The sequence below is a fragment of the Panthera pardus genome, unplaced genomic scaffold (genome assembly GCF_024362965.1).
Source record: "Panthera pardus isolate Hobbes unplaced genomic scaffold, ASM2436296v1 HiC_scaffold_10, whole genome shotgun sequence".
Taxonomy (NCBI): Eukaryota; Metazoa; Chordata; class Mammalia; order Carnivora; family Felidae; genus Panthera; species Panthera pardus.
In genome coordinates, this window is record NW_026526655.1 from 40,184,067 (window position 1) to 40,201,637 (window position 17,571).

Sequence of the window (17,571 nt, forward strand, 5' to 3'; positions counted from 1 at the left end):
TGTGTTGAATCCGCCGGACTGCCATCTTAACAATATTAATCCTTCTAATTCACGAACATGGGGTGTCTCTTCATTGTTTTTATGTTGTTTTTTAAAATTTCAACAATGCCTTACAGATTCCAGTGTATAAATCTTGTACTCTTTTTGTTAAGTTTGTTCCTAGCTAATTTATTTGTTTTCATAGTATTGTAAATGGAATTTTTGATTTAATTTCATAAATCACTTTTTTAAAGTTTATTTATTTATTTTAAAAGAGAGAGAGTGAGTGAGGGGGCAGAGAGAGAAGGGGAGAGAGAATCCTAAGCAGGCTCTATGCGGACAGCACAGAGCCCGATGTGGGGCTTGATCTCACAAACTGTGAGATCATGACCTGAGCCAAAACCAAGAGTCAGATGCTTAAGTGACTGAGCCACCCAGGTGCTTCTGAATTAATTTTATTTTTAGATTGTTTATTACTAGTGTATAGATATACATCTGATTTTTATATGTTGATCTTGTATCCTATAATCTTGCTGAATCATTTCATAGTTCTTAGTTGTGTGTATGTATATATGTGTGTATTCCTTAGGATTTTCTACATACATGACAATGTACAGAGATAGCTTTACCTTTTTGTTTCTAATTTAGATGCTTTTTATTTCTTTACTATTTTTTTAAATATGAATATCACCAAAAATTCTGAAATGTTAACACATTTAGCAACCAATATTTAATGGCATTGATTTTGTTCTTCCTTTGTATGTTACAAGAAAGGTAAAGGTAAGAGAGTATTTCCAAATTACATGATGGAAAAGAGTCAGTGAAAAAAGAAGCAAGGCTACAGGTGACCTACCTAGCTTGACTTTACTCTTTCATCTGGAAGGTACCCATTCCTTGATTACTTGGTCTCATTTTCTGTCTTTGGAGAAATTGGGAGGTATGGCAGAACTCAGTATGTCACCTTTTACTAAAAGTTCACAAAAGGATTTATGAGTAGGTTTGATTACTAATTTGTAGACCTTATCCATTCTATCAACAGATTTAATTGGTGTTTCCATTTTCAATAAGAAATGCCAGCTCATGTAAGGCAATTAAATCTATTTTTCAAATCATAATTCTGAGTCACTACATCAACTCTATGAAATATAAATCTATCACATTTACTATGTTCACTTCATCCATGAATTATGTATTTCAATTGAGAAAGTAATTAAGTTTGCTTGACATGATTTACTTTTTTACAAATGCACTGGGCTCATTGCTCATGTTTTCATTATATTTCACTCATTTGTAGTTATTTTGGTTAGTGGTTTATGAATGATGCCACAAGAGATTGAAACTTGGCTTATAGGCAGCCTAAGAATTCTCAGTGACGGTTAGCAGTGAGCTTCCTCTCGCTCACTGTAGTTTCCTTAATTAATTTTTTTTTCAAAGTTATAGATCGTGTAACAATTCTGAAAATTACATTAAGAGATTTTTATTAAAGACTGAGTGGAAAATATTTAAAATTTATTATTACATAGACATTACATTTTTCTGACTCTATGAATACCCATCTTTATCAGTATGCCTATGTTTCTAAATCATTAAGTGGAACATACATCTTGGATTTGTCTTGGATTATGTCTCACTCGTGTATCATTTAAATCTCTTTCCTATTCTGATATGGCGAAACAAAATCAAATTATTAGGATGAATTTTTGGGTGACTATTATATGGAAGGTGTGTAGGATGTAATTTCTGCCTGTGAAGAGGTTAAATTATCAATTTCATTTAAAAAATACTCAACATATTTTATTCCTTTATTTTTGAATGGATTATATTATAATGTCTTTAGAGTCACTGTTTATTTTTATTGCAATATAGTCCAAATGCAAATCAGTTAACCACTCCCAGCATATAATTTTATTTCCTTCTTGACCTTTATATTATGAACTATTTCAAACATATACAAAAATAGACTGAAGAATATAATGTACTTCCATGTATCTGTCACACAGTTTCAATAATTGTAATCTCATGGCCAATATTTTCTCATATATACTTCTACTCATTTCCCCCTCTTCTGTAGGATTTTAAAAAAAATTTTCCATACCTCATCTTAATTTATTAATAAATATTTTAATATTTACTTCTTAAAAATGAAAAATGTTTTTAAAAATAATCACAATACCATTATAAGACTTTAATAATAATTTATTAATTCAAATATCTAGTCAATGATAAAATTCCAGTTATCTCATAGATGTCTTATATATTTTAATTATTTAGGTTATATGACCTTCAGTATTTTCTATGGTTAGACTTTGCTGATTATCCTTAATTGATTAAAGAAATGATTAATATGAACATTATTAATATGTTCTAGTCTCTGTACTTACTCTGTTGGTAGTTGGATCTAGTGGACTGAAAGATTCAGGAATTTTTTTTTTTTTTTTTGTCAAGTCCACTTCATGGCGGTAATATGTTCTTCCTTTTGGAGACACAAAATATCTACATGGCTTTCTTTTCATGATGATGATTGTTGATGTGTAATATCTATCCATTAATTTGTTAAAAGTTGTTTGTGTGTGTATACATACAAATACGTATAAATTATAATATAATTTATATAAATTTACACCCACACATTCTCTCTCTCTTTCTCTGTCTCTCACACACACACATACACACACACACACACACACAGAGAGAGAGAGAGAGAGAGAGAGAGAGAGAGAGAGAGAGAGAGAGATTCCTCATTTATCAGCTTGTGTTATGTGTAAAGCATGGGTACTATAAATGAGGACCCCATTTATGCATGGAGGAATACTGTAGTTTTGATTTCTAAGAGTGACTTTTCTACCCACAGAGCCACACAAATGCTATCCTTGTTTTGTTTTCTCACACAAGCTTATGGAGTAATTTTTTCTGTCCCATCATGGGCACTAACTTCTCCTTTGCTTATTCTTTTCCCTAATGTCTTATTCTAAGACCCTCATAAGCCACTAGCCATGAGTTGCTGTTCACCACTCTGGCTTTGAATTCTTTCTTCATTAACCAGGGATATCCTATTCCTCCTTTTGAGGTTAGCTATTAAAAACATAATAATATTTATTTGTGTTTTAGATTGAGTGTTTTTCTGTATCAACTCAGTCAGCCATATTTCCTAGAAGTTTTCTCAACACATTGTATGTGTGTGTGTGCACGCATATAACACTTTCCCTGAGATCAGATATCTTTCAAATGTGTAAACATATAATGTAATACAAAAATCCTTTTCTTTAAAAAATAATCCCAATTATTCATACAAAACCTCTACTCATTTGAAGTAATATGACCAAAGATTTTGCTTATTTAATATTATGTATTACAATGCACTTTAGTTTTATAAGAATCCATATTGTATGATGGATCTAGATTACTAAAATGTACAAATATATAGTTGAAAACACAGACAGAAAACATTTGCCCCTACCTGAAGAAATTTAAGATCATGATTTCCTACATATTAGGTTCTTCATGTAAGTCCTAATAGGAATTATTAATCCATGACTTACATTATTTTAGTATTCTAAAATATCAAGTCTTAAATTCAAAAATTAAAACTCACAATATTTAATTAATATTAATGATGCCGTTTTTTGTATTGACTCATTTTTGCACCAAACAGTACATCAGATTGATCAGTTCTATTAATGTTACCAGAAACTCAGTCCCCATGGATGTCCTATCACTTCAGTGGCTGATGATTCCTTTATATCACCTTTTAACACTATTTCTTGTGTCATGGCTTTTGGACTTCTTAAATTTCTAAAACAGCAGGCTATGGAGGAATCATTTACATTGAAATTGAATATTTATTATAGCAGGCTGCTAATTTTTAAAGTTCAATAGCTCTCTAGTGGCCTCATAAGAGAGTGTAACTACCTCTAAATTATTACATTGCAATAAATATGGAAATGAATGTTCTTATTATATCTTTTTCTTCTTCTTACCTGACAGGAAGGAACATTTTAGATGGCTTTACATCATCAATAACTAAGAGAAAATCAGATAGATGTTCTATTTCATAGATCCTTTCTTGGTTCCATCAGATACCTATTCATTAGTTTGTTTAATGACTTGCCTTTGAAAAGCAATGAAGCTGAACTATTTCTCCTTCACCGGTTATCAAAAACACATAGCGTGTTACTGTATTAAAACAGATATCCATCATGTCAGATTCTGCCCACATTGATTGGGAGCAAAATATACAGACAGGAGAAACAAGCAGTATTAAATAGGACCTGGGTTTTAGGAAACCAAATTGTGACTCCCTGGGAAAGACTGATATGAACATAAGTATGATCAACTAAAAGGAAATATCACAGAGCCAGTCCAGTTCCAGATCAGAAGGAGAGACCTGGTATAGTAGAGTGGGAATAGATACTTGAGTTTCTTGAAAATAATAGCCAAAGTGTGAGTACATGTCTTTGTTCATTGTGTTTGAATGTCATTACAAGTCCACATACTTATTACAAAAGCTCACTTATAATGCCAAGAATGTTATTAAGACTACTTGTTGCTTGCCTCTATGATGGGAGCCACCTTTGCCTTTAACAGCTGTCCTCTAATGGGGTTCCATGAGGTCTGTCCGTTTATCAGACTGTTTATCAGTCTCAGGAGTTAGAAACTGATGAAAAGTGGGTCTCGTTGATTCTGAAGACCCATCATGGTAAGAAAGTTAAGTTCACTTGTACACTATTTCTCCACCACATATTTTTATATTCAGTTATCTATAATTTTGCATATTTCTTACAAGACATGAAATAATGGGAAACAGACACACACAGATACTCACATGACTTATAGTTACAGCTGTTCAGACCCATGTATTGGTACGTTCTTAGAAATGAACATTTCAAGTGGCACCTGGATGGCTCACTTGATTGAACATCTGTCTCTTGATTACAGGTCAAGTCATGATCCTAGGTTCATGTCTCTTGATTTCAGCTCAGGTCATGATCCTGGGTTGTGGGATCGAGCTCTACTTGGGCTCTGCACTAAGCATGGAGCTTGCTTGGGATTCACTATCTCTTCCTCTGGCCCTCTCCCCTGCTTGTGTGATCTCTCTCTCTCTTTTTCTCTCTCTCTGTCTCTCTCTCTTTCTCTCTCTCAGTTAAAAAATGTTTTTGATAAGAAGAAACATACATTTTGAAATCCCCTAATAAGTTTCCTTTATGCTACGTGGGGAGAGACATCAGACATCCAGAAATTACACATAGGAAAAAGAGAAATAGTAATGGAAGTCTTCGTGGGGTAATGAGAATGGTCAGGAAGAAGCAAAGTGTAAAGTTCCAGCTTTCTAGCTGGGTTTCAGAGCTGAGCTTTCTGAATGGCAACGTCCTCTCTTGCCCTTCACATCCAAGTTCCAAGAACTTTCAAGTGTACCTATTAAGCCCCCTTCAAATCTGTATAGTTGTTTCTATTGCTATCTTCTTAGTTCTTGACACCTTCTTTTCTTTCAAAGATATCTCTGAGCACCTCTTAAGTACCATTTCCACTTACATTTCTCTCCTTTCTCACAGCCCATTATTCCCATTGTATTCTAATCATTTACAAAAAATATGTGATTATTTTATTCTGTGTGTAATATCTTTCAAGCAATTCTGACCTAGAGTGAAATGTAAAAATACTCTGACCTCAGTCTATTAACCTTCTCCTACTAATAACCTTCTCCTACTAATAACCTCAGTCTATTAACCTTCTCCTACTAATAACCTTCCCTCTCCTCACTGGCAAAATAATCAATAGGATCTTTGCAAATGGTCCTTCCTTTGCCTGGAATACTCTTTCCCCTACATTTTGCCCAAGTAAAGATTTCATTTTAAATGTGATTTTCTTAGAGAAGCTTTTGCTTCATTTCTCACATCAATGATGATCTTACTTCTCATCAAGTTATTTTTCTTCTCAGAGTACTTCGGTTAATTTGTGATTATAAACACATGATATGATTCTTAAAAAATGTCTATCGTAATTGAAAATTAACTCCTATATCTCCAGGACGTAATAGGATTTTTGCACACAGAGTGCTCAGGAGAGAGTTGTTGAGTGGGGGGGGGGGGGGGGGAGGGGGGTCGGGACATCTGGGTGAGGGAGGCATGTAGGTGCTTTCATCTTCCTTGGGGTAATGGTGGTTGAATGAAATGATGATATCGGTTATCATCCTTAGCCTTAGAACCATGTAAAGACTATTTTCCTTATCTTTTAAATGTTCAAAATTATTTTTAGTTAGTACTTCATACCTTTTCTAAAAATGAAGGGAAGACCAGTAAGTGCGAGTTCTTGCATGCTTTTTGGAACCAGTTAGGTTATGATTGATAAAGCAGTATCATCTGACAATAAATTTCTAGTTTGGTATTATCTGTAAACAACTTGAATTTTAACTAAAGCAGAAATATTCACAGTGGTAGGCAATACAATAGTTCATATAATGGTATGACTCTATGGGCATCACTTTGACTCTATGGGCAAAGTGATTTTGCTTGATTAAAAATGTTAACTTGGTATAGAGGAATAAATTGTAACACATCTCCAATTAATGAAACTCCCAGTAAAATTAGACTTTCTCCATGCAGATATGAATGAATTGTTTAGAATTATATTGGAAAATGCAGCTCATAAAATAAAAGTTTATTTTGTCATATAATACAAATATTGTATTTATGGTACATAATTATTTGTGGCCATGGGTGAGGCAATGAGAATGTATGTCATAAATGTTACTACTTTCATTTTACCATAATTTATTTCTTATTTTCTTATTTATTATTTCTTATTTTCTTATTTCTTATATTTATTTTCTCTATAAAAATAGGACCCAGTAAACATTTGGTGCATTGTTGGGTTGGTGAGGGAAGTTTCTACAGTAGGGTTTTCTGATTGTATAAATATTCTATATAAAGCATGGGAAAGTTGGAACTAAGGTGGTATAATTCTTGAGCTATTCCAGATGTCATCTGTCCTTAAGGATTTTTCTTCATCCACTTGCTCACATTTAGTGTGGATCAGTGAGACTATGATAGTCATTAGATGTATTTGTTGATATTTCCACACCTTCTCCTTCTGGGAATATAATAGGATTCCATTTCTCTGTCTCTGTTTGTTAGATGTGGTCTTGTGAATTTATTTGACCTAGTAAATATGAATAGAAGTGACACATGTCACTTCTGGGATGAAGCATTTATGAGAAAGTGCTCAATTGTTCATGTTGATGTCCTCTGCTATGGTAAACAATGGTGATCCAGATAATGGAGTTTTCAAATAACTCTGGGTCCTTGAGGGAGGATGATATGGAACAAATCACTTTGTTGACCCAAGATTATGTGTAGCATGAAGAAGAAATAAACATTTCTGTTTAATGCCACTGAGATTTGGGGCTTGTTATAATTGTCTCATCTAGTCTGTTCTGCCTGATACAAAAGTTGGTACTAGAAGGAAGTTATTGCTATTAAAACACACACACACACACACACACACACACACACAACTAAACCAACAACAGCAAACCTTGAAACATATATCATTGGTTTAAGGGTCAAATGGAAGATGGAAAAGAAACTGTCACCAGAGACTGAGAAGATATATCTCATGGTAAAATATTTGTAAAATTTATAATCTCTGGTAAAATGAAAGGTAAAATTACATACCTAAGGATTTTATTGCTGTAGGGAAAAGAGTAAAAAACACGGTGGTAGTGGTGTGTGTAAGTTGCTCTTTGTCAAGTCATGTTAAAAAAAAGAGTTCAGAAAACACTTGCTTAGTTTGTAAACATTTATGCAATGGATATAGCCCACAAATTGAGGGAGTGGTGGGTGGTATGATGTGTCAGTATAAGTTGATCAGTTGTAACAAATATACTATTCTGTGGGGGATGATGATAATGAAGCAGGATATTCATGTGTCTGGGGGTATGGGTAAATGGGAAATCTCTAACCTCCTCATTAATGCTAAGTTTGAAACTGAACCTGCTCTAAAAAAGAAAGTCTTTATAAAGTATTTGGGTAGGAGGAAAGGAAGTTCTTCTGGTTTCTCCACTGCTATTTTAATATAGGATGTTGCAAAGATTTTAGCTTTCACTGATCAGAAATATATCAAGACAATCTATTTTAGTTGTGTTTTCTATCTTACAAATTTCAAATCTCCTCAAACACTTGGTATTGGACAGATAAAACTGCCTCAATAATTTAATTTAACTGATTGGCAAACTTTTTTTGGTAAGCCCTGTCTTTCCATCGATACCGATGATGTTTATTATTTCTGAAATGACTTATATACTTGAAGTATTTATTGATAGTTGTTAACTTGTGTTTTTGTTTTTTGAAAATTTATTTTCTGTGTTACTTCAAAGCCTAGGAAAGTTTTTTGAACTCATTGTCTCTATAATGTTCGTGATACTAATCTAAAGGAAACTAAACTCATCTCTGTTGTTCCACAGCCTCCCCCCGCCCCCCCCCCCCCCCCCCCCCCCCGTCTCCTGTCTGTCTATGGCACGGCTGTACAATGACACCACTTCTAGAAAAGGAAAACAGATTCAAGTTTAGATAAGTGTAGATATGTGCTTCATTTAGGGAAGTGACAATCTGGGCTAAATGTTCATGTTCGGTAAGATGAAAGTGGATGGTTTAGAGCAGCACCTCTCAGCCTCAGCACTGACATTCTAGGCTGCCTAATTCTTTGTGGTGGGGTGCTGCCCGGTGGAGAGTAGGATCCTTGTGGCATTCCTGATCTCTACCTATTAGAATTCTATTGGCCAGGAGAAGTCCCCAGTGTGACACTCCAAAGTGCCTCCAGAAATTGACAGAAATCTCCTGGGAGACAAAATTGCCCTCCGTTGAGAACTACTGTGCTAGCTAACATATATATATATATATATATATACACACACACACACATACATATATATACATATATATATATATATATATATATATATATATATATATATATATAAATTAGGTACAATGTTTATATATGCTTAGAATATCATTATGTTTGTGAAATGATAATTAGAATATTCTGCAGGGTCAACCAGAAATACATATTTAAATCTAGAAGTATCAAATGTATGATGAAACAAAATAAACAAATTCTTAAGTTGTAATTTCATTTAAATGAATAAAGAAAAAGAAAGATACTCTTCAGAGATTTATTTTCTCATTGTATTAATTTCTGTTACCTCTTAAACAATACCAAAACTTTCAATAGAAAAAAAAAGGAGGGGTGCCTGGGTGGTCCAGTCCGTTGAGCATCCAGCCAGCTCAGGTCATGATCTTGCTGTTCCCGAGTTCAAGCCCCATGTTGGGCTCTGTGCTGACAGTTCAGAGCATGGAGCCTGTTTCGGATTCTCTCTCTCTCTCTCTCTCTCTCTCCTCTCTCTCTCTCTCTCTCTGTCTCTCTATGTCTCTGTGTCTGTCTCTCCCCCACTCATGCTCTGTCTCTCTCTCAAAAATAAATAAACATTAAAAAAAATTTTAAAAAGGAAACTGGGAGAGCATAATCAAATATTCAGAATCAGTTAGCTGGGATAGGAAAGTGAACACTCACAGGTACACATTCACCAACATTAAATGGGAGCTGTGCATCCAAATTTTGTTAAAATTATGCACATTTTGCTATTTTTCCTTTATAAATGTGCAAGAAACATGTGGATGCATATTTCTCTAATCAGCAAACTTTTGTTAGAAGCCCTAATAAACTAAAAAGAGAACATGCCTGCATGCTCTGATATTCCACAAATTTCCTTAATCACATTCAATTTTTCTCCATTCTTTAAACACATTTAATCCCCCCCTCCCAATTTAAATTAATGTTTTCTTTGCAGGGCAAGACAGGTTCTCTTTGATGAGTCAAAAAACATGTTACTCTGGTACCGTAAAATAGCTTTCTCTTCCCTCACTGTATGCCTATACAGCCCTCTCTATTTCTGAACACTGAGGAAAATAAGATTTTCAGAAGTGGGAACCAAAAGGAGAATAGCATCTGATAACAATAACACATAAGCACTAGTCTGAACTTGAACAACTTGTGTTACATCTGAGTGAAGAAAATATCTACTTAGTACAGAAGAAGTGTCATATGTGGTTTCAGAAAACCAACAAAAAACAAAGCTAACAGCAAGGGCTGTTAGCACAATCACAGCAATCCAGTATGGCTTCCTAAACTAATTTGTTGTTACCTGATGGAAAGGAACAAAACAAAAAAAGAATCTCCAGCATGTCACCTTTCATTAAAATTGTGTTTCTCTGAGATTTTGTTATTTGCAATTGCTCATCTGTTAAATTAAAACTTTTAATTCTTCACAGTTTGTCACCTTTTTAATTCTGGTCTGTTGACATGTACTTTTTTTTTTAAATATAAATCCAAAGAAAGTTCAAAATGCAATTTGAAAGCAAATTAGCAATTTTGCTGGCTGCTAAAAAAAAGAAAGCTTCATGCTTCATCTGTATTGTTTTAAGTATGCTTTAAAAAATGAACCAGCCATAGAAAGAGGTTGTTCATCTGTTTCTTTCCTAAACAAATGCAACGTTAGCCAATGTAATGGGGTTGCTAGTAGGTTAAAGGTCTTTCCCTGTCATTTCTTCTCTTTTGTTCTATTTCAGAGGACATTGGTGATTGGAAATAAATACTTGAAGCAAAAAAAAATAGGCAACAAAGAAATTTTGATATAGTAAGGAGCAGGACAAGCAAATAGAAAATAACAAAGATGTGTAATAAAAAATATAAAGTGAAATAACATATATTAAGCTAAACAAAAATAGAAAGGTAGATACAGGATATTTCTAGGGAGTTTAGAAGATTACAGAATTACAAATGCTCAAGACACATGAAAAATATTCAGCATCACTAATAATGAAATAAATGTAAATTAAAATCAAATGGTGAAACTTGGTTTGGCGAAATTTTTAAAAGTTAAGGGGCAACAGTGCCAAGAGTGTGGATTTTAAAAATGAGATCTTTTTTGTACTGTTGATGAAAATCTGGGTTGCTGCAACATTTTTGCAGAGTTTATCAACAGTTAGGAATATATTCCTGGAAAAATACAATGATTCATATGCATATGTTCAGTGTAGCATTGCTTGAAATCTCAAGAGGAGATCTGTGGAGTAATACTTAAAAAATGTAATATAAATAGTAGGTAGTGCTTCCCCTTCCTTTTTAAAATAAGTTGTCTCTGGGTATGATCTTAGAAAATGTCCATCATCAAGTAATAATAGAATCAAATTGCAGACCTGTAGGTATGCATGTGTTTGTATGTGTATATGTGTGTATGTATATATATGGTTGTTAGAACTACAGTGAATATAAAGTACCGAGTACATTTGAAAAAAAAAAAAAAACAGAACAAAGAATCAATAAATATTCACCACCAGCATGAGTGTTGCTTGTGCCACTCCTACCACCTACCACCACCTGGAATTGACCAGGGGCCTGTCAGACACATGCATCCTAGCAGGAGCTGATTTAGGAATTACTTAACAGAAGAAAATTGCAATTTGTGTTTAGGTTAGCACAGACACAGAAGGCTCAGAAATATTGTGTGCAAAAGAGCTCAAGGACAGAGAGAGTTCAGCGCACTGAATCATCCCCGAGAGCGGTGTTATTTTAACCCTTTTGAGCCGGCTCTTTTTCATTCTTTTGGGCATTTTCAGTGCTACTGACAGGCGACATGTGGCATTCACCTGCTATTTCCAAGCATCATACTGTATGTATAGGGTAGATAATGAAGTCATTCGCTTGATTTGAAACATTAGTCCAAACTTCACCCAGAAAATGATTCAGGAAGCTCCTTGGTACTTGCTCTGAGTTTCTTTCTTTCTTTCTTTTATTAATTTTTTTTTTACGTTTATTTATTATTGAGAGACAGAGAGAGAGACAGAGCATGAGCATGGGAGAGGCAGAGAGAGGGGAGACACAGAATCTGAAGCAGGCTCCAGGCTCTGAGCTGTCTGCACAGAGCCCGATGCGGGGCTTGAACTCACAAACCACGAGATCATGACCTGAGCCCATGTCGGGCGCTTAACCAACTGAGCCACCCAGGTGCCCCAATTGCTTTGAGTTTCTAAGAGCTAGTTTGGTGGAGAGTGAGGGAACTAGGGACCTTTCTGTTGTATTCAGCTAGCAACTAAGCATTCCACTATGAGGCTATGTGTGTCTTTTGAGGAAAGAGTTATTAATTCTGAGGTTCTCTTAGGTCATGCACCCTGGCACCAGGTCTGAGCCTTACCTCTACTGTTCCTCATCTCTTTCCATTTGGTGGTATGCAGATGTGTAGAAGAAGGTACCTTTGGGACTTCCCTCCATGAGTTTTTAAATTTATTTTATTTTATTATTTTATTTTAATTTTAATAGGCTTGAGGTCTTTTATTACATTTTTTTTTCACATTTGCCATGCCATGAATTCATAAGGAATGGGTTCCAGCAGCTCAGGCTCCTTTCCATTGGTTCTCACGAAGTGTGCTTCTCTGGGTGGAGTAGGCTGGCTCTTCATTTGAACCCAAGTACCTTTCTCGTTTGCTTTCCTCTTTTCCTCCTGATCATTTTCCTTCACATGCTTCAGGAAGCTATCTTGGCTCTTTGAGTGCTTAATAGGCTCAATACATGCATTAATTCTCTTGGCAAGAACCTTGCCCTTAACTTGTTTATTTACAAAAATGCCAACAGCATGCTGGGTAACATTGTAGACTCTTCCAGTTTTGCCATGATAACATTTGTGGGGCATTCCTTTTTGAACAGTGCCCATTCCCTTGATGTCCACAATATCACCTTTCTTGTAGATTTGCATGTATGTGGCCAACGCAACAAATCCATATTTTCTAAAAAGGCCTAAAGAACAGATAGCAGGTACCTCTCCTCTTCCTTTGTGTTGGTAATTTTGGCAAATTACTGGAAGATGGGGGTGCTGGCCAAAAAGCCCTCCATGAGTTTTAATCTTTCCCCCGTGGTAACAGTCAACACCAGAGAAGCTCCTTTCTCCAGGACCAGAGCCTGGGAGACTGTTGCTTTCTCATCTACAAATCTAAATCATTGACTGACTTGTGGGGCTCTTCCTTCACTATTGCTCTTAACCCTGGGAGACACATTTATTTTCTTCCTTCAAAGTAGATCAAATATCTCATTTTCATTATCCTTCTATAGCTATCATGGCATAACATGAACATTTAAAATAAATTGAACATGCTAATTGGGAATGTGACTCTCAGATAGCTCTTAATTTCCCACCAGTAAAATGATAAGGCACAATTGACAAAGGGAAGAGTGGGTTTCTGCAATTTGTGTTGTCAGGTTTCCAAGTAAGAGTGGAGGCTGATTTTAAAGTCAAGAATTAAAACATATGAAAACATTTAAATATATGAGTTTGAATTTGACATTTTACTGTTCGTTCATGGTGGGCACATGTTGTAGCTAATTTTGTTTTAACCCAGGGTGAATGGAATTTGGTTTTTCAGTTTGCTGTATTGTGCTTCAAGCTATTTTGAGTTTTTATCTATAAGCATTTCTTTTGAGCATGCCCGGACCTAACTGACATTGCACTGATATCCCGACATAATCATTGGGGGTGGGACAGACTGTAGGAGGTGTGGAGGAAAAAAAAAAAGGGGGGGTGTTTTTGAATCTCTCATTTTTTTCTTGATTTTGGTTTCTCATTGTCTGCTTTTTAAAAATTTCTTACCAATAAGCTTACTATAATCTAGTTATTGTTTTGTTTTAACGATGGGGCAAGAGCAAAATGAATGAGAGCCAATATTTTCTTTTTGTGAGGGCCTCCCGCACCCCATCCACCTCAACTTGGAACAGGGTGACTTGGAGACCGAGGGCTCTGAGCCTGAAGCTTTCACAGCATTGACACAGGATTGAAGGACTTGGGGGAAGGAGAAAATTGGACCCTGAGAATCTGTCCAGCTTTTGTTCAAACAATCAATGAGAAAGATACTGGCCTTTTATGTTCTCAGCAGTCTCTTTTGAACAAACAGAGGCTGTCAGACTTCTGATTTTTTTTTTTTTTACCTTGTTGATTTTCTTTTCTGAAAAAATGGTACAGTACAAATAAGAGAAAATTCTCAAAGACAAGTTGGATACTGGAGTCAGTACTGCCATCAAGGCACTGATACCAAGGCTCTGCATGAGTGTGTTCGATGTCACAGGAAGAAGGAAAAATAGAAGTACTGTGATTTGACCTTCCTGAATAAACACACAACACAATTTGAAGACCTAGTTGGACTATTTTTAGCAAGATAAGTTTTACACAGTAATAATGCATTCATAGTTAATGTTGAATAGAAATGTGACCTTCTTGCTGTCAGTTATTTTGCTTACAAGCTATATTGCAGCACTTTGTAAAGTATCTATTTATAAATTGATACATCTGACATTGAGTTGCCCTTTTATTTACTTATTTATTTTGGTTTAGGCACTAAATAAGAAAGACAAATCAGTTTTTGTTTCTTTACTAACTTAGGGTATGATAAGGTTGGTAAACTTTAGTTCAAGCTAATTTTACCAATGATACTGCACTTTTAAGATCTATGGTTATTCTAGTGGAAAATTGGTTGTAATAAGGTAAATATTTATAGGCACCTAGACTTTTTAGAACTACTCATTCTTATGTTTGCCTTTCCGACTAGTCACATATTCTATACATACTATTTTACAATTATTTATTCTTTGTTTTCCGTATATGTGTAGAGAACACTGGGCTAAAAACTTCAGTGAATGTATGACCACAGTCCAAATAGATTTATGGGCTAAGAGCTCTCTGAAGAAGCTATTCTGTCTATAAAATGGAGAGGGTAGGGGCGCCTGGGTGGCGCAGTCGGTTAAGCGTCCGACTTCAGCCAGGTCACGATCTCACGGTCTGTGAGTTCGAGCCCCGCGTCGGGCTCTGGGCTGATGGCTCGGAGCCTGGAGCCTGTTTCCGATTCTGTGTCTCCCTCTCTCTCTGTCCCTCCCCCGTTCATGCTCTGTCTCTCTCTCTGTCCCAAAAAAATAAATGAAAAACGTTGAAAAAAAAAAAAAAATGGAGAGGGTAATATTCTGAAGATACAGATTAATGCATGAAAATATTTTAACCTAAAGTATAATAATGTAGCATTTTTAAGGCAGTTAAAAGACTGGAGAAATATGTATTTGTAGTTCATTCAAAAGGACATCCTATGTGAACATCAAGGTTTTATATGTGTGTGTGTGTGTCTATGTGTATAAATGTATATATGCACATGTATATAAAACAATGTATATATCTGCATATAATTTATGATTGTAGATTGCCATGTACACTTAAGAAAAATCATATGTGTCAAATATGTTTATGTGATTCTAACTTAATTTGAGTTTACTTATGTAGGTGAGTGTGTATTTATATATTCGCTTACTCTTAAGAATATGTTTTTCTGGAACTTTCCCTGTATGTTGGTACTTACAGATGTTGTGGCCTAAGCATATTGGTGATAGATTTTATTAAGGTGTGGTATTGAGAGGTATGGTAGAAATAGTACTGGATGTAGAGTCAGAAAACTAGTTCTGAGTCATGGCTAGGTCAAATACTCTGAGACCTTTAAGAACTTAAATCACTCTTCTGCAATCTATTGGTAATCTAATAGGTAAATCTATTACCTAGTACACAGAACTATTGGAAAGTTTAAATGTGATTATTCTAATGAAGGTGCTTTATAAGACCAAAATTGTCATAATGCCACTTATTATCTCTATACCATTTTTTTCTATGGCAAGTTTTAGGAATGGTGAGTGAGGATATGTGATATGGTAGTACCTAGAGTAGGGCAAAGGGGGCAATACTTTAAGGAGTGAGGATTTACGTACGTCCTCTTCTGGAGGGCAGAGTCTCTACTAAATTATTCGTAATTCTCATTCAGGGGAGACTTTTTCCCCCCTTGACTTGCTTATTCATTCCACAATTCATATCAGTATGAACGCATGGATATTTATTTCATTATATGTTATAATCCAATGTAATTTATTTTCTTGCTCCATTTGTTCCAGTTCTGGCATTGGGGAACTCTTTCAGTTAGCTTTTACCTATTATTGTGTGGTTTCTTTTCTCTTCCTTCCCTCCCTCCCTCCTTCTCTTTCCTTCTTTCCTTCCTTCCTTCCTTCCTTCCTTCCTTCCTTCCTTCCTTCCTTCCTTCCGTATTTCTTTTGCATTTTTTACTTTTTGGCACTACAAGATGTTTCAGACTCTTCTTGTATATTTCCTGTGCCGGACCTAGAATCTACTATTTCTCCAAAAAGCTGTAGTTCCCTCTATCAGAGAATGGTGTTAGAAACCAAGATCTGGGTGCTAGGTGTCCTTGTTAAATCGAGGTGAAGCTGCATCTAGGGCCTCTTGGCTGGCCACAAAGTATATATGTGTGCATCTCTGCCAATTTATAAATATTTCTCTATATAACCCAGTATATCTATATTAAGTTAAACATGGTATTTTCAACTTTAATCCATTACCACATAGATTATTCTAGTCCCCTCCTCTTCCTTATCTGTTAGCTCCAACTCCAATAATGAGAAGCCTGGCTTCCACCATTTCACTATGAGTTTACTCAGTTATTCAGTTCCGGTGTACATGTGTAGCAGTATCAAAATTGTTAACCTATTTCTGTTAATTTTTCTGCCACTGGATAAAGATGTTCAGATTTCTTCCTATGTTTAATCTTTTACATTCTTATCTAGTCACTTGTTTAGCTCTCTACTCTCTTTGCTCTACTACTATCTTTGGCTTCACCTTAAAAATCCTCTAAATACCCTTCCTCCCCATTTACATATAATTTCTCCAATTAATAAGTTTTAATTGTTAATGTTTATTTATTTACCTTTAGTGAGAGGGAGGGAAAGAGAGAGGAGAGAGAGAGGGAGGAAGACAGAGAATCCCAAGCAGGCTCTGTGCTGTCAGCATAGAGCCTGACCCGGGGCTCAATCTCGCAAACCATAGGATCATTACTTGAACCAGGATCAAGAGTCGGTCACTTAACAGACTAAGCCACCAGGCACCCCTCCAATTAATAAGTTTTAGTTTTGTAAGATTATGTCAAGCTGTTCGGCTATCTTTTTTTAACAGGTCTCGATTACAAGGAACTATTCATTTAGTTAGTATTACTCCAGAATAAATCATTAAGAAAATAAAATATTAATCATTTACTAATTTTGAACCATCGGGTGCTCTTAAGATAAATTTTGATATTAAAGCAATATTATAATTAATATGCATACAGAAATATACTTAAATTGTTTTTATTTCTTTGATTATATACTTTGAGTACAAACTGCTTCTGTTTGCCAACAATAGAAAAAAATTAGGGGGTGTATTTGGCATTGAGAAGAATTATAACCTCTATTAACTGGATCAGAGACTGTATGAAGGTATGAAATATGATGTTGTTTGTAATGCCTTTTTTTGCCTGTGGAAATGGGAACATAAGATGGTTTTTGGAACACCTGAAGAAATATTTCATTGCATAGCTTTAGGGAAAACAGGAACAATACAGAATATTTATTATATAAATAGTCTTTGTGCAAGATCCCACAGAATCTGTGTTCTAGGTATAACAGAGATGTTGTCCC

The 17,571-nt window shown here is 35.1% G+C and overlaps 1 pseudogene; it reads right to left on the reverse strand.

Moving 5' to 3' along the window:
• Positions 1-12,379: 12,379 nt before the first annotated feature.
• Positions 12,380-12,882, reverse strand: LOC109254474 (60S ribosomal protein L21-like; annotated as a pseudogene).
• Positions 12,883-17,571: the final 4,689 nt, after the last annotated feature.